The sequence below is a fragment of the Schistocerca gregaria genome, unplaced genomic scaffold (assembly GCF_023897955.1).
Source record: "Schistocerca gregaria isolate iqSchGreg1 unplaced genomic scaffold, iqSchGreg1.2 ptg000180l, whole genome shotgun sequence".
Lineage (NCBI taxonomy): Eukaryota > Metazoa > Arthropoda > Insecta > Orthoptera > Acrididae > Schistocerca > Schistocerca gregaria.
Window position 1 is genome coordinate 2,092,554 of NW_026061730.1, and position 23,999 is coordinate 2,116,552.

At 50.1% G+C, this 23,999-nt stretch overlaps 7 non-coding genes across 7 annotated transcripts; all 7 read right to left on the minus strand.

Annotated features, from left to right (window-relative positions):
- Nucleotides 1-695: 695 nt before the first annotated feature.
- Nucleotides 696-770, minus strand: Trnaa-agc (transfer RNA alanine (anticodon AGC)). Its single transcript has one exon. It is a non-coding gene; the product is annotated as a tRNA-Ala (tRNA).
- A 3,053-nt stretch (nucleotides 771-3,823) lies between these two features.
- On the minus strand, nucleotides 3,824-3,898 carry Trnaa-agc (transfer RNA alanine (anticodon AGC)). The gene has a single exon. It is a non-coding gene; the product is annotated as a tRNA-Ala (tRNA).
- Nucleotides 3,899-6,969: 3,071 nt separating this feature from the next.
- Trnaa-agc (transfer RNA alanine (anticodon AGC)) lies at nucleotides 6,970-7,044 on the minus strand. Its single transcript has one exon. It is a non-coding gene; the product is annotated as a tRNA-Ala (tRNA).
- A 14,508-nt stretch (nucleotides 7,045-21,552) lies between these two features.
- Nucleotides 21,553-21,625, minus strand: Trnak-cuu (transfer RNA lysine (anticodon CUU)). Its single transcript has one exon. It is a non-coding gene; the product is annotated as a tRNA-Lys (tRNA).
- A 452-nt stretch (nucleotides 21,626-22,077) lies between these two features.
- Trnar-ucg (transfer RNA arginine (anticodon UCG)) lies at nucleotides 22,078-22,150 on the minus strand. The gene has a single exon. It is a non-coding gene; the product is annotated as a tRNA-Arg (tRNA).
- A 900-nt stretch (nucleotides 22,151-23,050) lies between these two features.
- Nucleotides 23,051-23,123, minus strand: Trnak-cuu (transfer RNA lysine (anticodon CUU)). The gene has a single exon. It is a non-coding gene; the product is annotated as a tRNA-Lys (tRNA).
- Nucleotides 23,124-23,575: 452 nt separating this feature from the next.
- Trnar-ucg (transfer RNA arginine (anticodon UCG)) lies at nucleotides 23,576-23,648 on the minus strand. The gene has a single exon. It is a non-coding gene; the product is annotated as a tRNA-Arg (tRNA).
- Nucleotides 23,649-23,999: the final 351 nt, after the last annotated feature.

A 23,999-nucleotide genomic window follows, 5' to 3' on the forward strand; every position in this document is an offset into this window, starting at 1 on the left:
ATGCCAACTCAGTGCCTCGCTCTTTGCTACTGTGTAAAACACTTGTCGTCCAACTGCGAAACACTGGGACACGTCTTCATTGCACTGATATACTACGAAACGCTGCCCAAACTTGGCAATCACCCATGCAGCCAACTTTTCCGACTTTACACGACGCTCACGCTAGTGACAGCCTTATTTATAGTTCGACGTCGCGCCAAAGCGAATGAGCACATTTCGCCTACGGCTTAGGCCGCTCTCCTAGTGTGGCTGTTCTGTGTCTGCAGGCAACGAGGGGCTGCAAGCTTCCTGTGTTCGCACCTATATCACCTGTGCTTGCTTGTCAGAGGCAGACTATCGCAAAACATACAACTCACTCCATGAATTGATTGCTACGGCATCTGTTATCAGCAGTCACAACCAGCAACACCAGTAGCAGCCGACTGCACGCAAAGAATGGGAACGTGCAGTGGGATTTACGTGAACTCGGCGCAAGGCAGATCTTTCCGACGTAGGCTTGAGAATCTTATGGGAACATTTGTACTGTTTCTAAATTAAGTGTATGTGTGGGAGGAGGGTGCTTCCTGCGCACGAATAAAAGCACGCTTGACAATTGTGGATGGTAATCGTTCGCTTGTATCTGCCTACACACCTCTGCTGGTTGGGAATTATTCCACTTGCATGGCAAGGTGCGCTTGTAGGTGTGTTAAAAATTCTGGAGGCGCTGGGTATCGATCCCAGTACCTCTCGCACGCTAAGCGAGCGCTCTACCATCTGAGCTACGCCCTTCCCCCCGTTGATTAATAGTGCTACATACAGCCATATCAACATCACAGACCATTGCACTCCCATTATTCCGCAGACAAACGACACTTTCTATGTATCAGTGAGGGTGTCTTTCAGGTTTCGTGCATTCTGTATCGAATCGTAGTTGGCCACAATGAAAGTGGCACGCATAACGTCGAAAATAGAGTTCGGACACCGCTCTGAGTAAGACGAACGTGTTGTCCACTCTCTAGACTTCAATGACGTTATGCCGTGATACCTAAGACAGATCTGCACTCGATGACACCTCGATAACAGCCGGTCCCCACACTTACATCTGGCTCTCCTGATGACAGTATACATCATATCAGTCTGTGACGCTGGTTTTGCAACTTCTTGCGTGCCTTTATGTTCGCCGCGACCAACACTTACCACGCACTGACCACAAAACATGGAGGAGCCGGGGATTGAACCCGAGGCTTTCACACGCTAAGCGAACGATCTGCCAACTGAGCTACGGCAGCACACACCACCGAGCTTGGCTATTCTCCATTTTTTGCGACTCTGATGTGCACGGGCACGATGGTTGGTTGGTTTGTAGCGGCAAAGGTACCAGAGTACAAAGTCGCGGACACGTTCATATACACAAGAGTTCCAAGTAGTTCCGATGCTCTGGTATTACGAATGCAAATTCCGTCTGTTTTTAACGTCTTAAATTGAAAGGGCGCTCACAAATTGGTCCATTTCACTCCTTGTCGACAATCACACAGCACCTGAGGTAACAAGCACATCTCGAGCCCCATTGTGCTCTCCATTGTTCATGCCAACTCAGTGCCTCGCTCTTTGCTACTGTGTAAAACTCTTGTCGTCCAACTGCGAAACACTGGGACACGTCTTCATTGCACTGATATACTACGAAACGCTGCCCAAACTTGGCAATCACCCCTGCAGCCGACTTTACACGACGCTCACGCAACGCTCACGCTAGTGACAGCCATTTATAGTTCGACGTCGCGCCAAAGCGAATGAGCACATTTCGCCTACGGCTTAGGCCGCTCTCCTAGTGTGGCTGTTCTGTGTCTGCAGGCAACGAGGGGCTGCAAGCTTCCTGTGTTCGCACCTATATCACCTGTGCTTGCTTGTCAGAGGCAGACTATCGCAAAACATACAACTCACTCAATGAATTGATTGCTACGGCATCTGTTATCAGCAGTCACAACCAGCAACACCAGTAGCAGCCGACTGCACGCAAAGAATGGGAACGTGCAGTGGGATTTACGTGAACTCGGCGCAAGGCAGATCTTTCCGACGTAGGCTTGAGAATCTTATGGGAACATTTGTACTGTTTCTAAATTAAGTGTATGTGTGGGAGGAGGGTGCTTCCTGCGCACGAATAAAAGCACGCTTGACAATTGTGGATGCTAATCGTTCGCTTGTATCTGCCTAGACACCTCTGCTGGTTGGGAATTATTCCACTTGCATGGCAAGGTGCGCTCGTAGGTGTGTTAAAAATTCTGGAGGCGCTGGGTATCGATCCCAGTACCTCTCGCACGCTAAGCGAGCGCTCTACCATCTGAACTACGCCCTTCCCCCCGTTGATTAATAGTGCTACATACAGCCATATCAACATCACAGACCCTTGCACTCCCATTATTCCGCAGACAAACGACACTTTCTATGTATCAGTGAGGGTGTCTTTTAGGTTTCGTGCATTCTGTATCGAATCGTAGTTGGCCACAATGAAAGTGGCACGCATAATGTCGAAAATAGAGTTCGGACACCGCTCTGAGTAAGACGAACGTGTTATCCACTCTCTAGACTTCAATGACGTTATGCCGTGATACCTAAGACAGATCTGCACTCGATGACACCTCGATAACAGCCGGTCCCCACACTTACATCTGGCTCTCCTGATGACAGTATACATCATATCAGTCTGTGACGCTGGTTTTGCAACTTCTTGCGTGCCTTTATGTTCGCCGCGACCAACACTTACCATGCACTGACCACAAAACATGGAGGAGCCGGGGATTGAACCCGAGGCTTTCACACGCTAAGCGAACGATCTGCCAACTGAGCTACGGCAACACACACGAGCGAGCTTGGCTATTCTCCATTGTTTGCGACTCTGATGTGCACGGGCACGATGTTTGGTTGGTTTGTAGCGGCGAAGGTACCAGAGTACAAAGGCGCGGACACGTTCATATACACAAGAGTTCCAAGTAGTTCCGATGCTCTGGTATTACGAATGCAAATTCCGTCTGTTTTTAACGTCTTAAATTGAAAGTGCGGTCACAAATTGGTCCATTTCACTCCTTGTCGACAATCACACAGCACCTGAGGTAACAAGCACATCTCGAGCCCCATTGTGCTCTCCACTGTTCATGCCAAATCAGTGCTCCGCTCTTTGCTACTGTGTAAAACTCTTGTCGTCCAACTGCGAAACACTGGGACACGTCTTCATTGCACTGATATACTACGAAACGCTGCCCAAACTTGGCAATCACCCATGCAGCCGACTTTTCCGACTTTACACGACGCTCACGCTAGTGACAGCCTTATTTATAGTTCGACGTCGCGCCAAAGCGAATGAGCACATTTCGCCTACGGCTTAGGCCGCTCTCCTAGTGTGGCTGCTCTGTGTCTGCAGGCAACGAGGGGCTGCAAGCTTCCTGTGTTCGCACCTATATCACCTGTGCTTGCTTGTCAGAGGCAGACTATCGCAAAACATACAACTCACTCCATGAATTGATTGCTGCGGCATCTGTTATCAGCAGTCACAACCAGCAACACCAGTAGCAGCCGACTGCACGCAAAGAATGGGAACGTGCAGTGGGATTTACGTGAACTCGGCGCAAGGCAGATCTTTCCGACGTAGGCTTGAGAATCTTATGGGAACATTTGTACTGATTCCAAATTAAGTGTATGTGTGGGAGGAGGGTGCTTCCTGCGCACGAATAAAAGCACGCTTGACAATTGTGGATGCTAATCGTTCGCTTGTATCTGCCTAGACACCTCTGCTGGTTGGGAATTATTCCACTTGCATGGCAAGGTGCGCTTGTAGGTGTGTTAAAAATTCTGGAGGCGCTGGGTATCGATCCCAGTACCTCTCGCACGCTAAGCGAGCGCTCTACCATCTGAGCTACGCCCTTCCCCCCGTTGATTAATAGTGCTACATACAGCCATATCAACATCACAGACCCTTGCACTCCCATTATTCCGCAGACAAACGACACTTTCTATGTATCAGTGAGGGTGTCTTTCAGGTTTCGTGCATTCTGTATCGAATCGTAGTTGGCCACAATGAAAGTGGCACGCATAACGTCGAAAATAGAGTTCGGACACCGCTCTGAGTAAGACGAACGTGTTGTCCACTCTCTAGACTTCAATGACGTTATGCCGTGATACCTAAGACAGATCTGCACTCGATGACACCTCGATAACAGCCTGTCCCCACACTTACATCTGGCTCTCCTGATGACAGTATACATCATATCAGTCTGTGACGCTGGTTTTGCAACTTCTTGCGTGCCTTTATGTTCGCCGCGACCAACACTTACCATGCACTGACCACAAAACATGGAGGAGCCGGGGATTGAACCCGAGGCTTTCACACGCTAAGCGAACGATCTGCCAACTGAGCTACGGCAGCACACACGACCGAGCTTGGCTATTCTCCATTTTTTGCGACTCTGATGTGCACGGGCACGATGGTTGGTTGGTTTGTAGCGGCGAAGGTACCAGAGTACAAAGGCGCGGACACGTTCATATACACAAGAGTTCCAAGTAGTTCCGATGCTCTGGTATTACGAATGCAAGTTCCGTCTGTTTTTAACGTCTTAAATTGAAAGGGCGGTCACAAATTGGTCCATTTCACTCCTTGTCGACAATCACACAGCACCTGATGTAACAAGCACATCTCGAGCCCCATTGTGCTCTCCATTGTTCATGCCAACTCAGTGCCTCGCTCTTTGCTACTGTGTAAAACTCTTGTCGTCCAACTGCGAAACACTGGGACACGTCTTCATTGCACTGATATACTACGAAACGCTGCCCAAACTTGGCGATCATCCATGCAGCCGACTTTTCCGACTTTACACGACGCTCACGCAACGCTCACGCTAGTGACAGCCATTTATAGTTCGACGTCGCGCCAAAGCGAATGAGCACATTTCGCCTACGGCTTAGGCCGCTCTCCTAGTGTGGCTGCTCTGTGTCTGCAGGCAACGAGGGGCTGCAAGCTTCCTGTGTTCGCACCTATATCACCTGTGCTTGCTTGTCAGAGGCAGACTATCGCAAAACATACAATTCACACCATAAATTGATTGCTACGGCATCTGTTATCAGCAGTCACAACCAGCAACACCAGTAGCAGCCGACTGCACGCAAAGAATGGGAACGTGCAGTGGGATTTACGTGAAATTGGGCGCAAGGCAGATCTTTCCAACGTAGGCTTGAGAATCTTATGGGAACATTTGTACTGATTCTAAATTAAGTGTAGGTGTGGGAGGAGGGTGCTTCCTGCGCACGAATAAAAGCACGCTTGACAATTGTGGATGCTAATCGTTCGCTTGTATCTGCCTAGACACCTCTGCTGGTTGGGAATTATTCCACTTGCATGGCAAGGTGCGCTTGTAGGTGTGTTAAAAATTCTGGAGGCGCTGGGTATCGATCCCAGTACCTCTCGCACGCTAAGCGAGCGCTCTACCATCTGAACTACGCTCATCCCCCGTTGACAAATAGTGCTACATACAGCCATATCAACGTCACAGACCCTTGCACTCCCATTATTCCGCAGACAAACGACACTTTCTATGTATCAGTGAGGGTGTCTTTTAGGTTTCGTGCATTCTGTATCGAATCGTAGTTGGCCACAATGAAAGTGGCACGCATAACGTCGAAAATAGAGTTCGGACACCGCTCTGAGTAAGACGAACGTGTTGTCCACTCTCTAGACTTCAATGACGTTATGCCGTGATACCTAAGACAGATCTGCACTCGATGACACCTCGATAACAGCCGGTCCCCACACTTACATCTGGCTCTCCTGATGACAGTATACATCATATCAGTCTGTGACGCTGGTTTTGCAACTTCTTGCGTGCCTTTATGTTCGCCGCGACCAACACTTACCATGCACTGACCACAAAACATGGAGGAGCCGGGGATTGAACCCGAGGCTTTCACACGCTAAGCGAACGATCTGCCAACTGAGCTACGGCAACACACACGACCGAGCTTGGCTATTCTCCATTGTTTGCGACTCTGATGTGCACGGGCACGATGTTTGGTTGGTTTGTAGCGGCGAAGGTACCAGAGTACAAAGGCGCGGACACGTTCATATACACAAGAGTTCCAAGTAGTTCCGATGCTCTGGTATTACGAATGCAAATTCCGTCTGTTTTTAACGTCTTAAATTGAAAGTGCGGTCACAAATTGGTCCATTTCACTCCTTGTCGACAATCACACAGCACCTGAGGTAACAAGCACATCTCGAGCCCCATTGTGCTCTCCATTGTTCATGCCAACTCAGTGCTCCGCTCTTTGCTACTGTGTAAAACTCTTGTCGTCCAACTGCGAAACACTGGGACACGTCTTCATTGCACTGATATACTACGAAACGCTGCCCAAACTTGGCAATCACCCATGCAGCCGACTTTTCCGACTTTACACGACGCTCACGCAACGCTCACGCTAGTGACAGCCATTTATAGTTCGACGTCGCGCCAAAGCGAATGAGCACATTTCGCCTACGGCTTAGGCCGCTCTCCTAGTGTGGCTGCTCTGTGTCTGCAGGCAACGAGGGGCTGCAAGCTTCCTGTGTTCGCACCTATATCACCTGTGCTTGCTTGTCAGAGGCAGACTATCGCAAAACATACAACTCACTCCATGAATTGATTGCTGCGGCATCTGTTATCAGCAGTCACAACCAGCAACACCAGTAGCAGCCGACTGCACGCAAAGAATGGGAACGTGCAGTGGGATTTACGTGAACTCGGCGCAAGGCAGATCTTTCCGACGTAGGCTTGAGAATCTTATGGGAACATTTGTACTGATTCTAAATTAAGTGTATGTGTGGGAGGAGGGTGCTTCCTGCGCACGAATAAAAGCACGCTTGACAATTGTGGATGCTAATCGTTCGCTTGTATCTGCCTAGACACCTCTGCTGGTTGGGAATTATTCCACTTGCATGGCAAGGTGCGCTTGTAGGTGTGTTAAAAATTCTGGAGGCGCTGGGTATCGATCCCAGTACCTCTCGCACGCTAAGCGAGCGCTCTACCATCTGAGCTACGCCCTTCCCCCCGTTGATTAATAGTGCTACATACAGCCATATCAACATCACAGACCCTTGCACTCCCATTATTCCGCAGACAAACGACACTTTCTATGTATCAGTGAGGGTGTCTTTCAGGTTTCGTGCATTCTGTATCGAATCGTAGTTGGCCACAATGAAAGTGGCACGCATAACGTCGAAAATAGAGTTCGGACACCGCTCTGAGTAAGACGAACGTGTTGTCCACTCTCTAGACTTCAATGACGTTATGCCGTGATACCTAAGACAGATCTGCACTCGATGACACCTCGATAACAGCCTGTCCCCACACTTACATCTGGCTCTCCTGATGACAGTATACATCATATCAGTCTGTGACGCTGGTTTTGCAACTTCTTGCGTGCCTTTATGTTCGCCGCGACCAACACTTACCATGCACTGACCACAAAACATGGAGGAGCCGGGGATTGAACCCGAGGCTTTCACACGCTAAGCGAACGATCTGCCAACTGAGCTACGGCAGCACACACGACCGAGCTTGGCTATTCTCCATTTTTTGCGACTCTGATGTGCACGGGCACGATGGTTGGTTGGTTTGTAGCGGCGAAGGTACCAGAGTACAAAGGCGCGGACACGTTCATATACACAAGAGTTCCAAGTAGTTCCGATGCTCTGGTATTACGAATGCAAGTTCCGTCTGTTTTTAACGTCTTAAATTGAAAGGGCGGTCACAAATTGGTCCATTTCACTCCTTGTCGACAATCACACAGCACCTGATGTAACAAGCACATCTCGAGCCCCATTGTGCTCTCCATTGTTCATGCCAACTCAGTGCCTCGCTCTTTGCTACTGTGTAAAACTCTTGTCGTCCAACTGCGAAACACTGGGACACGTCTTCATTGCACTGATATACTACGAAACGCTGCCCAAACTTGGCGATCATCCATGCAGCCGACTTTTCCGACTTTACACGACGCTCACGCAACGCTCACGCTAGTGACAGCCATTTATAGTTCGACGTCGCGCCAAAGCGAATGAGCACATTTCGCCTACGGCTTAGGCCGCTCTCCTAGTGTGGCTGCTCTGTGTCTGCAGGCAACGAGGGGCTGCAAGCTTCCTGTGTTCGCACCTATATCACCTGTGCTTGCTTGTCAGAGGCAGACTATCGCAAAACATACAACTCACACCATAAATTGATTGCTACGGCATCTGTTATCAGCAGTCACAACCAGCAACACCAGTAGCAGCCGACTGCACGCAAAGAATGGGAACGTGCAGTGGGATTTACGTGAACTCGGCGCAAGGCAGATCTTTCCAACGTAGGCTTGAGAATCTTATGGGAACATTTGTACTGATTCTAAATTAAGTGTAGGTGTGGGAGGAGGGTGCTTCCTGCGCACGAATAAAAGCACGCTTGACAATTGTGGATGCTAATCGTTCGCTTGTATCTGCCTAGACACCTCTGCTGGTTGGGAATTATTCCACTTGCATGGCAAGGTGCGCTTGTAGGTGTGTTAAAAATTCTAGAGGCGCTGGGTATCGATCACAGTACCTCTCGCACGCTAAGCGAGCGCTCTACCATCTGAACTACGCTCATCCCCCGTTGACAAATAGTGCTACATACAGCCATATCAACGTCACAGACCCTTGCACTCCCATTATTCCGCAGACAAACGACACTTTCTATGTATCAGTGAGGGTGTCTTTTAGGTTTCGTGCATTCTGTATCGAATCGTAGTTGGCCACAATGAAAGTGGCACGCATAACGTCGAAAATAGAGTTCGGACACCGCTCTGAGTAAGACGAACGTGTTGTCCACTCTCTAGACTTCAATGACGTTATGCCGTGATACCTAAGACAGATCTGCACTCGATGACACCTCGATAACAGCCGGTCCCCACACTTACATCTGGCTCTCCTGATGACAGTATACATCATATCAGTCTGTGACGCTGGTTTTGCAACTTCTTGCGTGCCTTTATGTTCGCCGCGACCAACACTTACCATGCACTGACCACAAAACATGGAGGAGCCGGGGATTGAACCCGAGGCTTTCACACGCTAAGCGAACGATCTGCCAACTGAGCTACGGCAACACACACGACCGAGCTTGGCTATTCTCCATTGTTTGCGACTCTGATGTGCACGGGCACGATGTTTGGTTGGTTTGTAGCGGCGAAGGTACCAGAGTACAAAGGCGCGGACACGTTCATATACACAAGAGTTCCAAGTAGTTCCGATGCTCTGGTATTACGAATGCAAATTCCGTCTGTTTTTAACGTCTTAAATTGAAAGTGCGGTCACAAATTGGTCCATTTCACTCCTTGTCGACAATCACACAGCACCTGAGGTAACAAGCACATCTCGAGCCCCATTGTGCTCTCCATTGTTCATGCCAACTCAGTGCTCCGCTCTTTGCTACTGTGTAAAACTCTTGTCGTCCAACTGCGAAACACTGGGACACGTCTTCATTGCACTGATATACTACGAAACGCTGCCCAAACTTGGCAATCACCCATGCAGCCGACTTTTCCGACTTTACACGACGCTCACGCAACGCTCACGCTAGTGACAGCCATTTATAGTTCGACGTCGCGCCAAAGCGAATGAGCACATTTCGCCTACGGCTTAGGCCGCTCTCCTAGTGTGGCTGTTCTGTGTCTGCAGGCAACGAGGGGCTGCAAGCTTCCTGTGTTCGCACCTATATCACCTGTGCTTGCTTGTCAGAGGCAGACTATCGCAAAACATACAACTCACTCCATGAATTGATTGCTACGGCATCTGTTATCAGCAGTCACAACCAGCAACACCAGTAGCAGCCGACTGCACGCAAAGAATGGGAACGTGCAGTGGGATTTACGTGAACTCGGCGCAAGGCAGATCTTTCCGACGTAGGCTTGAGAATCTTATGGGAACATTTGTACTGTTTCTAAATTAAGTGTAGGTGTGGGAGGAGGGTGCTTCCTGCGCACGAATAAAAGCACGCTTGACAATTGTGGATGCTAATCGTTCGCTTGTATCTGCCTAGACACCTCTGCTGGTTGGGAATTATTCCACTTGCATGGCAAGGTGCGCTTGTAGGTGTGTTAAAAATTCTGGAGGCGCTGGGTATCGATCCCAGTACCTCTCGCACGCTAAGCGAGCGTTCTACCATCTGAGCTACGCCCTTCCCCCCGTTGATTAATAGTGCTACATACAGCCATATCAACATCACAGACCCTTGCACTCCCATTATTCCGCAGACAAACGACACTTTCTATGTATCAGTGAGGGTGTCTTTCTGGTTTCGTGCATTCTGTATCGAATCGTAGTTGGCCACAATGAAAGTGGCACGCATAACGTCGAAAATAGAGTTCGGACACCGCTCTGAGTAAGACGAACGTGTTGTCCACTCTCTAGACTTCAATGACGTTATGCCGTGATACCTAAGACAGATCTGCACTCGATGACACCTCGATAACAGCCGGTCCCCACACTTACATCTGGCTCTCCTGATGACAGTATACATCATATCAGTCTGTGACGCTGGTTTTGCAACTTCTTGCGTGCCTTTATGTTCGCCGCGACCAACACTTACCATGCACTGACCACAAAACATGGAGGAGCCGGGGATTGAACCCGAGGCTTTCACACGCTAAGCGAACGATCTGCCAACTGAGCTACGGCAGCACACACCACCGAGCTTGGCTATTCACCATTTTTTGCGACTCTGATGTGCACGGGCACGATGGTTGGTTGGTTTGTAGCGGCAAAGGTACCAGAGTACAAAGGCGCGGACACGTTCATATACACAAGAGTTCCAAGTAGTTCCGATGCTCTGGTATTACGAATGGAAGTTCCGTCTGTTTTTAACGTCTTAAATTGAAAGGGCGGTCACAAATTGGTCCATTTCACTCCTTGTCGATAATCACACAGCACCTGAGGTAACAAGCACATCTCGAGCCCCATTGTGCTCTCCATTGTTCATGCCAACTCAGTGCCTCGCTCTTTGCTACTGTGTAAAACTCTTGTCGTCCAACTGCGAAACACTGGGACACGTCTTCACTGCACTGATATACTACGAAACGCTGCCCAAACTTGGCAATCACCCATGCAGCCGACTTTTCCGACTTTACACGACGCTCACGCAACGCTCACGCTAGTGACAGCCATTTATAGTTCGACGTCGCGCCAAAGCGAATGAGCACATTTCGCCTACGGCTTAGGCCGCTCTCCTAGTGTGGCTGTTCTGTGTCTGCAGGCAACGAGGGGCTGCAAGCTTCCTGTGTTCGCACCTATATCACCTGTGCTTGCTTGTCAGAGGCAGACTATCGCAAAACATACAACTCACTCAATGAATTGATTGCTACGGCATCTGTTATCAGCAGTCACAACCAGCAACACCAGTAGCAGCCGACTGCACGCAAAGAATGGGAACGTGCAGTGGGATTTACGTGAACTCGGCGCAAGGCAGATCTTTCAAACGTAGGCTTGAGAATCTTATGGGAACATTTGTACTGTTTCTAAATTAAGTGTATGTGTGGGAGGAGGGTGCTTCCTGCGCACGAATAAAAGCACGCTTGACAATTGTGGATGCTAATCGTTCGCTTGTATCTGCCTAGACACCTCTGCTGGTTGGGAATTATTCCACTTGCATGGCAAGGTGCGCTTGTAGGTGTGTTAAAAATTCTGGAGGCGCTGGGTATCGATCCCAGTACCTCTCGCACGCTAAGCGAGCGCTCTACCATCTGAACTACGCCCTTCCCCCCGTTGATTAATAGTGCTACATACAGCCATATCAACATCACAGACCCTTGCACTCCCATTATTCCGCAGACAAACGACACTTTCTATGTATCAGTGAGGGTGTCTTTCAAGTTTCGTGCATTCTGTATCGAATCGTAGTTGGCCACAATGAAAGTGGCACGCATAACGTCGAAAATAGAGTTCGGACACCGCTCTGAGTAAGACGAACGTGTTGTCCACTCTCTAGACTTCAATGACGTTATGCCGTGATACCTAAGACAGATCTGCACTCGATGACACCTCGATAACAGCCGGTCCCCACACTTACATCTGGCTCTCCTGATGACAGTATACATCATATCAGTCTGTGACGCTGGTTTTGCAACTTCTTGCGTGCCTTTATGTTCGCCGCGACCAACACTTACCATGCACTGACCACAAAACATGGAGGAGCCGGGGATTGAACCCAAGGCTTTCACACGCTAAGCGAACGATCTGCCAACTGAGCTACGGCAGCACACACCACCGAGCTTGGCTATTCTCCATTTTTTGCGACTCTGATGTGCACGGGCACGATGGTTGGTTGGTTTGTAACGGCGAAGGTACCAGAGTACAAAGGCGCGGACACGTTCATATACACAAGAGTTCCAAGTAGTTCCGATGCTCTGGTATTACGAATGCAAGTTCCGTCTGTTTTTAACGTCTTAAATTGAAAGGGCGGTCACAAATTGGTCCATTTCACTCCTTGTCCACAATCACACAGCACCTGAGGTAACAAGCACATCTCGAGCCCCATTGTGCTCTCCATTGTTCATGCCAACTCAGTGCCTCGCTCTTTGCTACTGTGTAAAACTCTTGTCGTCCAACTGCGAAACACTGGGACACGTCTTCATTGCACTGATATACTACGAAACGCTGCCCAAACTTGGCAATCACCCATGCAGCCGACTTTTCCGACTTTACACGACGCTCACGCAACGCTCACGCTAGTGACAGCCATTTATAGTTCGACGTCGCGCCAAAGCGAATGAGCACATTTCGCCTACGGCTTAGGCCGCTCTCCTAGTGTGGCTGCTCTGTGTCTGCAGGCAACGAGGGGCTGCAAGCTTCCTGTGTTCGCACCTATATCACCTGTGCTTGCTTGTCAGAGGCAGACTATCGCAAAACATACAACTCACTCCATGAATTGATTGCTACGGCATCTGTTATCAGCAGTCACAACCAGCAACACCAGTAGCAGCCGACTGCACGCAAAGAATGGGAACGTGCAGTGGGATTTACGTGAACTCGGCGCAAGGCAGATCTTTCAAACGTAGGCTTGAGAATCTTATGGGAACATTTGTACTGATTCTAAATTAAGTGTAGGTCTGGGAGGAGGGTGCTTCCTGCGCACGAATAAAAGCACGCTTGACAATTGTGGATGCTAATCGTTCGCTTGTATCTGCCTAGACACCTCTGCTGGTTGGGAATTATTCCACTTGCATGGCAAGGTGCGCTTGTAGGTGTGTTAAAAATTCTGGAGGCGCTGGGTATCGATCCCAGTACCTCTCGCACGCTAAGCGAGCGCTCTACCATCTGAACTACGCCCTTCCCCCCGTTGATTAATAGTGCTACATACAGCCATATCAACATCACAGACCCTTGCACTCCCATTATTCCGCAGACAAACGACACTTTCTATGTATCAGTGAGGGTGTCTTTCAGGTTTCGTGCATTCTGTATCGAATCGTAGTTGGCCACAATGAAAGTGGCACGCATAACGTCGAAAATAGAGTTCGGACACCGCTCTGAGTAAGACGAACGTGTTGTCCATTCTCTAGACTTCAATGACGTTATGCCGTGATACCTAAGACAGATCTGCACTCGATGACACCTCGATAACAGCCGGTCCCCACACTTACATCTGGCTCTCCTGATGACAGTATACATCATATCAGTCTGTGACGCTGGTTTTGCAACTTCTTGCGTGCCTTTATGTTCGCCGCGACCAACACTTACCATGCACTGACCACAAAACATGGAGGAGCCGGGGATTGAACCCGAGGCTTTCACACGCTAAGCGAACGATCTGCCAACTGAGCTACGGCAGCACAAACGACCGAGCTTGGCTATTCTCCATTGTTTGCGACTCTGATGAGCACGGGCACGATGGTTGGTTGGTTTGTAGCGGCGCAGGTACCAGAGTACAAAGGCGCGGACACGTTCATATACACAAGAGTTCCAAGTAGTTCCGATGCTCTGGTATTACGAATGCAAATTCCGTCTGTTTTGAACGTCTTAAATTGAAAGGGCGGTCACAAATTGGTCCATTTCACTCCTTGTCGGCAATCACACAGCACCTGAGGTAACAAGCACATCTCGAGCCCCATTGTGCTCTCCATTGTTCATGCCAACTCAGTGCCTCGCTCTTTGCTACTGTGTAAAACTCTTGTCGTCCAACTGCGAAACACTGGGACACGTCTTCATTGCACTGATATACTACGAAACGCTGCCCAAACTTGGCAATCACCCATGCAGCCGACTTTTCCGACTTTACACGACGCTCACGCATCGCTCACGCTAGTGACAGCCATTTATAGTTCGACGTCGCGCCAAAGCGAATGAGCACATTTCGCCTACGGCTTAGGCCGCTCTCCTAGTGTGGCTGCTCTGTGTCTGCAGGCAACGAGGGGCTGCAAGCTTCCTGTGTTCGCACCTATATCACCTGTGCTTGCTTGTCAGAGGCAGACTATCGCAAAACATACAACTCACTCCATGAATTGATTGCTACGGCATCTGTTATCAGCAGTCACAACCAGCAACACCAGTAGCAGCCGACTGCACGCAAAGAATGGGAACGTGCAGTGGGATTTACGTGAACTCGGCGCAAGGCAGATCTTTCCGACGTAGGCTTGAGAATCTTATGGGAACATTTGTACTGTTTCTAAATTAAGTGTAGGTGTGGGAGGAGGGTGCTTCCTGCGCACGAATAAAAGCACGCTCGCCAATTGTGGATGCTAATCGTTCGCTTGTATCTGCCTAGACACCTCTGCTGGTTGGGAATTATTCCACTTGCATGGCAAGGTGCGCATGTAGGTGTGTTAAAAATCCTGGAGGCGTTGGGTATCGATCCCAGTACCTCTCGCACGCTAAGCGAGCGCTCTACCATTTTTTTTGTTTTGCTTTTTTGGCTTTTACTTTTTTTGTTTTCTTTTTTTGTTTTTTTTCTTTTATTTTTTTTCTTTATTTTTACCATTTGAATTGGATACCTCCAGTCCTGCCCGCTGTTGCCATTAGACCCAGTATTGTGGTTCCATGGTAGGCATTATGTGCGGCGTCGAATGCCGTAAACATCATTGGCCTTCTGCGACATCGCACTCATGGGGTTACTTGTTAGTACCTCGATAGGCAACACCTGACGCGTTCCACACGCTATGTGTTTGTGGGGGGCGCTAGTACCAAGTCCCAATCTTTACTCAGTTCAAAGTAGCCATTTTTACGAATGATGATGAAATGATGAAGACAACACAAACATTCAGTCCCCGAGCAGAGAAAATCCCCAACCTGGCCGGGAATGGAACCCGGGACCCCGTGATCCAGAGGTAGCAACGCTAGCAACTTTTTTTTTTTTTTTCTTGTCAAGCGAATTATCTTCGATGTTCAGTGAGACTCATAGCTTTAGACCGAAATGTGGCAAAAAAAAGGAAAAAAAAAGAAAAACAGTTGGGCGCCAACAGGCAACTATAAATTCAGAAGCCACGACGATTACCAATTTTTTTTCTCCTTCTCTTTTTTTTAAGAATGCATAAAAAAAACAAGGCAGCCATGCGCAAAAAGTTGCCAATAAAGTGAACTAAAAAGGGCCATCTTGCTCGCCGCGGTCACATTGCTAGGCGGGCGGCCAGGAACGAGCGGTCGTCATTACATTGGACATCACCAGCCACCAATCGTTGGAGCGCCCGGGGCCGCTGCACACAGTCAGAGACTGTTTCTGTTACCATAGGGGAATCGTGGAAAGATCACATCTACAAGTTAATGTCTTCTCACACCCGGCACACCCCAGCTGGGTGGTGAGTCCGTGAATGACGAACCCAAATAGTTCGCAAAAAGGTTCCGGCAATCCTGTCTGTTCGTTAAGACCAGAAACTCGTCGATCATATAGTACCATAAATCGAGGACGTCTTTATCTCCATCGCGGTATATGTAGTGTATCGCCATTCCTCGTACCCAATTAACCGCATTCATCCGGGTCATAGGGAAATAGACAGCGTCGGGATGAAAGAGTTCTTGGGGTAAAATCGAAACGTAGGGGCGGCGGAGCAGGAAAGCCAGGATCTGGCGGATCAGTTTCCAGCACTCACGCGCGGGGCCACAGTTCAGTCTATGTTCGTCCGTGTCTAACGTCGTGCAACGGGGGCACACAGGGACGTCAATTAGGTGAATGGCATGCAGCCGTTGGCGGGTTGGAAGTTTCTCGTTAACGACCACATACCACGTCGACCGCACGAAAGTAGACAGGAACGGCGCGTGGATGGCTCGCCATACCCGTGGCCAGTCGACCGTAGGGTGGCGCCGTACAATGTCGTTATCCGGAGTCCAGTGCTGGAGAGCACTATAATAAGTCTTCGCTGTCGGATTCCGTGTCTCCGATATAACCCGCAACACATAGCTATGCTCTACGAAAAACGTTCTAATATGTGACAGCGAGGGCGATAAATGTCCAACTGGTACCGGTGGGTACAGCGTACGTGGGGCCACTTCTTCAATCAGTAGGCCGGGGAGACTGGCTGTTGGTGAAAGCCAGAGTCGCCTCATGGAACGGAGATACAGTGCCAGCGCTCTGTGCTTGACGTGAGTGAGTCCAACACCGCCTTTGTCGAAGGGTAAAGTAAGCGTAACAAAACGGATCTTGAAAACAGCACCATCGTTCACCACGTGTCCAAACACTGCCTGTATCCAGGAAGCCATCGTGTCCGTTATCGGCAGTACATGGGCGTAATGGTTAAGGTGAGAAGCCATGTACACATTGACGTATTGGGCGCGTTGCAAAAAGTTCAATGATCTGAATTTATTGAGACGAGCCTCTAAACGGAGTCGTCGTAAGACCATACGATACGTAAAGGCCGCCGTGCGTTGTATTTGTCGATGGAGTGATATCCCTAAACACTTGAGCATCGGGACCTTTGTCAGAGGTACGGCCAGACCTGCAGGCATTCCTCGTCCTACCTCCATGTAGCGTGATTTCCGAAGGTTGAGCACACTGCCTGCCACCGCCCCATACTGGTGGAGCCAGGAAAACGCCGTGTGTAATTCGTCACCAGACCGTGCTAGGAACATCACATCGTCGGCGTATGCACCACATCGAAAGGTTACGGAACGGAGGGTAAGTCCTTCTAAGCGTCGCCGTAGTCCGTGAAGAGCTGGTTCGAGGGCAACGCAGAAGAGCATGGCAGAAAGAGGACAACCCTGCCGGACGGACCTGTTGACACGGACGGGGGCGGACCGACAGCCGTTGATCATAATCCTCGTGACAGCCCCATGGATCAATCGAAGCACAACAGACGTCGTCAGACGCGGGACACCGATGTGTTCCATAACAGCACGCAGGAAACCATGGTTAACGCGGTCGAAAGCATGGTCGAAGTCCAGCGCAACAAGAGCGCCTTGGAGGCGGCAAGTTTGCATGAGCGCCACCACGTCTCTATAGGTGCTTAAAGTCGTAAACACATTAGTGTCGCCCCCGAGGCAGGTTTGATCAGTGTGAATGGCCGCCATTACCGTAGGTTTGAGCCTCTCACGGAGCATGCGTGTCAACAGCTTATAGTCAGTGTTTAGCATTGTCAACGGGCGAAAATCTAGAGGGTGACGGCCTCCGCCGGGTTTGGGCACAGGGATCAAGAGACCCTCAGTAAAGTCAGATGGTACCTGAAAATCGGCGTCCAGGAGTTCACTGTACATCCTGACCCACATTGGGCCCATGAGATCAAAGAACCGCATGTAAAATTCAAGAGGGAGGCCGTCAGGGCCAGGCGTTTTGTTGGCAGAGCCACGCAACAGAGCCTCTCGCAGTTCTTCCAAAGTCACCGCCGACAAGAGCGTAGCTTCATCTTGTAGGTTCCGAGAGACTGGTAGGTCAGATAGGACTTCCCTGACCCCTACATTCATGTGGGACTCCCTCTCGTAAAGAAGTTTATATGACTGTGTGAAAGCTCGGACGATATCCATTTTTGCGTCAACGCGTCGCCCATCCTCCGTCTCAACCTCGGTAATGAGCTGCCTCTTGCGTCTTCGGCGTTCTTGAATGATATGGTGGAGGGAAGGTCGTTCACCACGAACATCATCAGTCGTCCTCGCTCGCACCCGCACACCCGCAAGACGTACGGCGTTGATACGAAGCAATTGTGCCTTGACGCGTTGTACTGCTGATTGTCGCTCTGGCGACGGCGGTTGTACAGCCAGTTCGCGGAGCGCAGTATAGTAAAAATCAGTAGTCGCAGTATACCAGCGCGCTCGGTCGCGTCCATAGCTGACTAATGTTCGGCACAGTGCCGGTTTTGCACACCGTAACTACCATTGAAGTACAGAACGGTAGGCGGGTAAACGCCGGTGGCAATTGCTCCATGTGGACTCGACTGCGCGTCTGCAATTTATCTCATCAAGAAGGGCCACATTGAGGCGCCACGGACCCCTACTTCGGCGGACGCGCTGGAAGGGAAGGGTGAGAGTACACACATATGCGAGGTGATCCGTGAACGCTGCCGGCCACATCTCAGCGTCGACAACGGCCGATCGTAGGCCGCGGGTGACGTAGACTCGATCCAAACGGCTTGCGGAGTGACTAGTAAAGTAGGTGTGTGCTCGACGGTCGCCGTGTTGGATGATCCAGGTGTCCAACAAGGCCAAGTCCTGTACAAGTGCCTGGAGTGCCGGGTAGGTGGTATAGTGTGGCTCCTGGTCGGATGGGCGGAGACACAATTAAAATCGCCGCCTACTACCAAGTGGTCGGTATTGCCCTGGAAGAGCGGGGCTATATCTTCGGCAAAAAAGGTGCGCCGTTCTCTCCTTTTGCCGGTGCCTGAAGGAGCATATAAGTTCACCAGACGTACTGTACCAATCGTGAGTGCGACCCCCCGGGCCGACGGTAAATAGGAGACATCAGTGGCCATTATCCCTTCCTGCAGTAGAATCGCCGTACCTCCGCCGCCCACATCTGCAGGAATAGTGTAGGCGTCATATCCGTAGGCATCGAGACAGAGTCCTGATCGGACTTCTTGAAGGAAAACAACGTCCAGATCCGCAGCGCGTAACGTATCCTTCAGTATACGGGTCTTGACATCAGATGTAATGCCATTGACGTTGATCGTGGCGAGGCGGTATGCCTGGTCCATCAAGTCTCGGGAGGTGACCATGGTATGACAGGAGGGCAGTAGTCGTGACGTGGAGCGCCGGTCTTGCGAAGTGCTAGGCAGCGACGAGAGGTGCTCATGCCGCCCTAGGCGTCTGTCGCCGGCCGCGTAGACGCTGCCATCGGCATCGGTGCATCGTCTTGGTCCTGAAACGCATCCTGCAACTCCATCTCCTGCGCCCAGTCGCCCAGGGACGTTGACACCACTGGATCTCGAGAGGCAGACGGAGGTAAGGGTGCATCCCCGGTGTCGGAGCTGCGGTGATCTCCCGCATCCCCATGTGGTCCAGACCCAGCGGTAGTGGGAGAAGACGTCGAACCGTGTGAGACGGTAGGGTCGCCTGTGTCGGCGCGGTGGAGCGGTTGAGGCACCTCGTCATCCAGCGGTGTCGCCTCGGGCTGTTCTACGTCGTCGGTTGTCTTGCGCCGCTTCTTATGACGCTTGGGTGATTTCTGCTTACGCTGCCGCGCCTCTGTTTCCGACGTAGGGCAAGGGGAGGACGCTGCATCCTGTGCTTCAACTTCCATCGCACCGTCGGCGAGCCGTTGTGACGGTGCGCCGGGGTCCGACGAAAGGACATCAGTAGCATCAGCACTGAAAGACGCTTGGGGCTCCGTGGAAGCTACTGCAGGGTCCTCCAAAGCTCGCACCAATACAGTGGGGTCGTCATATACAGCTGGCGTCTCCCGTCTCGCCGCCGCAACATACGTAATCGGCAGAGAGGTCGGTGTCGACGGACGAATCTGGTCGGTCGAGGGTGTCTGCGCGAGACGGCGTTGCAGGCATTCGGTACGCATGTGTCCCGTCTGGCCACAACCGGAGCAGGTTCTCGGCTTACCGTCGTATATAATTATTGCCCTGCAACCAGCGATCGTGAGATACGAAGGAATATGGCGATGCAGGTCAATACGGACTTGTCGCACCCCGTTAAGGACAGGGTAGGTGTCGAAGGTCTTCCATTTTTCGGCCGTGTGGCCGAGAACTGTTCCATAGGGTCGAAGAGCAAGGGTGACCAAATCCGCTGGAACTTCAAAAGGGAGCTCAAACACGAACACATTTTGGATTCCCAATCCAGCACGTTCAAGTGTCACCACACCCACGTTTCCGTCTGAGTGGCAGAACCGATAACCTGCCGTCGAGCGTCTGAGAATTTTGTCACATGCTTCGTCGTCAGTGAACTTAAGATATACGACGCTGGAGACAATTGATAAGTGGATACCGATCAGCTCGTTAGGATCAACATGTACCACATCGCGTAAAAAACGCTCTACTTCGTGGGCCTTGGGTCTAGAGTACGTAGTGTCGAACTGCAGCTTGATCGTGGCTTTCCGATACGAAAGAGCCATCGTGTGCAGGAACGTGACGGCAATACGTAACACTAGCGCGTCGGCGCGGTAAAAAACAATACACCCGGGCACGCGACACGGAGCGGCCGGGGCGTACTGCACCGCTCCACAGCCAAAGGCCGACTGGATCCATTAGGCCACACGGTCACTGACGACCAAGTATAACTTATATACGACTCATCGCGAAACGCTCACACCCCCTGAGGAATTGTGTTTTCGTTCCACACAGCCGCTGCCCCTTACTCTTTCCCACCCATTCGTTACATTCAACCTCTAACGAGACCGACCAAACATAGTCAGGAAAACAAGATCACACACTTTGCGCATTCGGAATCGATGGCAGGGTGTCCCTCGCCGCATTTGCTACGATGGCCATTTGCTACTTCTGCAGAAGCGGCGGCGGCGACGACGACGACGACGACGACGACGACGACGACGACGACGACCGCGAGAGGCTCTGAGATTAGTAAGAAATACATCTATAAAATATAATTCAGACTGCCTCGTCCCACCTTATGCCGTACCGCTTTGGCAAATGCTTTATCTGCGCCATTCGCCTTAATCACATCTGACAGTAATTCTTGATAATACGCCTGTCGCTAATTGTTCCTCATCACAGATACTGTTTGCTATACGGCCACGATGCGCAACTGATTTCCAAGATTCGTCTTCCTCCTGTGAAGATGGAACTCACGACCCCTGGTTTACTAGACCATTGCTCTACCACTGAGCTAAACAGGCGCCGCCTAGCGGCACTTTTGCGTACTTCGTCCGTACGGTCGTCTGAATCATCAGACTTCAGCTGACAACACTTCATATTTTCGACTAATATTTGCAGCTATGGCGACCCATTACTGCTTGGCTACACATCTGACACGTAGCCGTGATCTCTCCAACCAAAACCACTTGCACTTCAGAACATGACTTTCACACATGTCTACAAAATCACCTTCACGTTCAAATACAGTTTTCTTGCGACTGATGGAGACGTAGGCAAATTTTAAAGTTGCTATTTCCATTACATCACGTTAATCAGAAAATCGGTAATTTACTCCTGCAGCGGTAAACAATTCCCTTCCGCCCAGCGTAGGGCTCGAACCCACGACCATGTGAATAAGAGTCTCATGCTCTACCGACTGAGCTAGCCGTGCTGCCTCGTTGGATACCTGCTGGGTAGCAGATCACACAGTACTCGTTTGGGAAGGGTGGTCCCATACAGAATCTCTCCATGCTTCCTAATGTTTTCCTAACGCCACACTCGCCACGTACTTCACTTTTATTTCATAATCATTTCTGAGAGGTAAAGGAATTGCATGACAATCTGCAGAGCTAGCGGCGTCAAAATTAACACACATACTTGATGTGACTCAAAAGCCGAACGAGTTACTTTCCGACGTTGTTTTAGATGTGCAAGTGCCAGTGAAAACTCGCGGAGAGGGCACTCTGCCGACCATTTCGCTAGTTAACACCGGTCTTTTTGTGTGTGTTTCAGGTTCAAGACCATCTCCAAGCACAAAATGGTCAACAGCAACATTCAGACGGTTTCGTACTGCTCAATTGATACATTAAAACGGTATGTTTCATTTTCAGAACTGGAAAAACACTACCGTGACAAGATTCGAACCTGCAATCTTCGGATCCGAAGTCCGACGCCTTATCCATTCGGCCACACGGTCACTGACGACCAAGTATAACTTATATACGACTCATTTCGAAACGCTCACACTCCCTGAGGAATTGTGTTTTCGTTGCACACAGCCGCTGCCCTTTACTCTTTCCCACCCATTCGTTACATTCAACCTCTTACGAGACCGACCAAACATAGACAGAAAACAAGATCACACACTTTGCGCATTCGGAATCGATGGCAGGGTGTCCCTCGCCGCATTTGCTACGATGGCCATTTGCTACTTCTGCAGAAGCGGCTTCGGCGACGACGACGACCGCGAGAGGATCTGGGATTTGTGAGAAATACATCTATATAATGTAATTCAGACTGCCTCGTCCCACCTTATGCCGTACCGCTTTGGCAAATGCTTTATCTGCGCCATTCGCCTTAATCACATCTAAGAGTAATTCTTGATAATACGCCTGTCGATAATTGTTCCTCATCACAGATACTGTTTGCTATACGGCCACGATGCGCAACTGATTTCTAAGGTTCGTCTTCCTCCTGTGAGGATGGAACTCCTGACCCCTCGTTTACTAGATCAATGCTCTACCACTGAGCTAAACAGGCGCCGCCTAGCGGCACTTTTGCGTACTTCGTCCGTACGGTCGTCTGAATCATCAGACTTCAGCTGACAACACTTCATATTTTCGACTAATATTTGCAGCTATGGCGACCCATTACTGCTTTGCTACACATCTGACACGTAGCCGTGTTCTCTCCAACCAAAACCACTTGCACTTCAGAACATGACTTTCACACATGTCTACAAAATCACCTTCAACTTCAAATACAGTTTTCTTGCGACTGATGGAGACGTAGGCAAATTTTAAAGTTGCTATTTCCATTACATCACGTTAATAAGAAAATCGGTAATTTACACCTGCTGCGGAAAACAATTCCGTTCCGCCCAGCGTAGGGCTCGAACCCACGACCATGTGAATAAGAGTCTCATGCTCTACCGACTGAGCTAGCCGTGCTGCCTCGTTGGATACCTCCTGGGTAGCAGATCACACAGTACTCGTTTGGGTTGGGTGGTCCCATACAGAATCTCTCCATGCTTCCTAATGTTTTCCTAACGTCACACTCGCCACGTACTTCACTTTTATTTCATAATCATTTCTGAGAGGTAAAGGAATTGCATGACAATCTGCAGAGCTAGCGGCGTCAAAATTAACACACATGCTTGACGTGACTCAAAAGCCGAACGAATTACTTTCCGACGTTGTTTTAGATGTGCAAGTGCCAGTCAAACCTCGCGGTGAGGGCACTCTGCCGACCATTTCGCTAGTTAACACCGGTCTTTTTGTGTGTGTTTCATGTTCAAGACCATCTCCAAGCACAAAATGGTCAACAGCAACATTCAGACAGTTTCGTACTGCTCAATTGATACATTAAAACGGTATGTTTCTTTTTCAGAACTGGAAAAACACTACCGTGACAGGATTCGAAGCTGCAATCTTCGGATCCGAAGTCCGACGCCTTATCCATTCGGCCACACGGTCACTGACGACCAAGCATAACTTATATACGACTAATTTCGAAACGCTCACACCCCCTGAGGAATTGTGTTTTCGATCCACACAGCCGCTGCCCCTTACTCTTTCCCACCCATTCGTTACATTCAACCTCTTACGAGACCGACCAAACATAGACAGGAAAACAAGATCACACACTTTGCGCATTCCTAATCGATGGCAGGGTGTCCCTCGCCGCATTTGCTACGATGGCCATTTGCTACTTCTGCAGAAGCGGCGACGACGACGACGACGACGACGACGACGACGACGACCGCGAGAGGCTCTGGGATTTGTGAGAAATACATCTATAAAATGTAATTCAGACTGCCTCGTCCC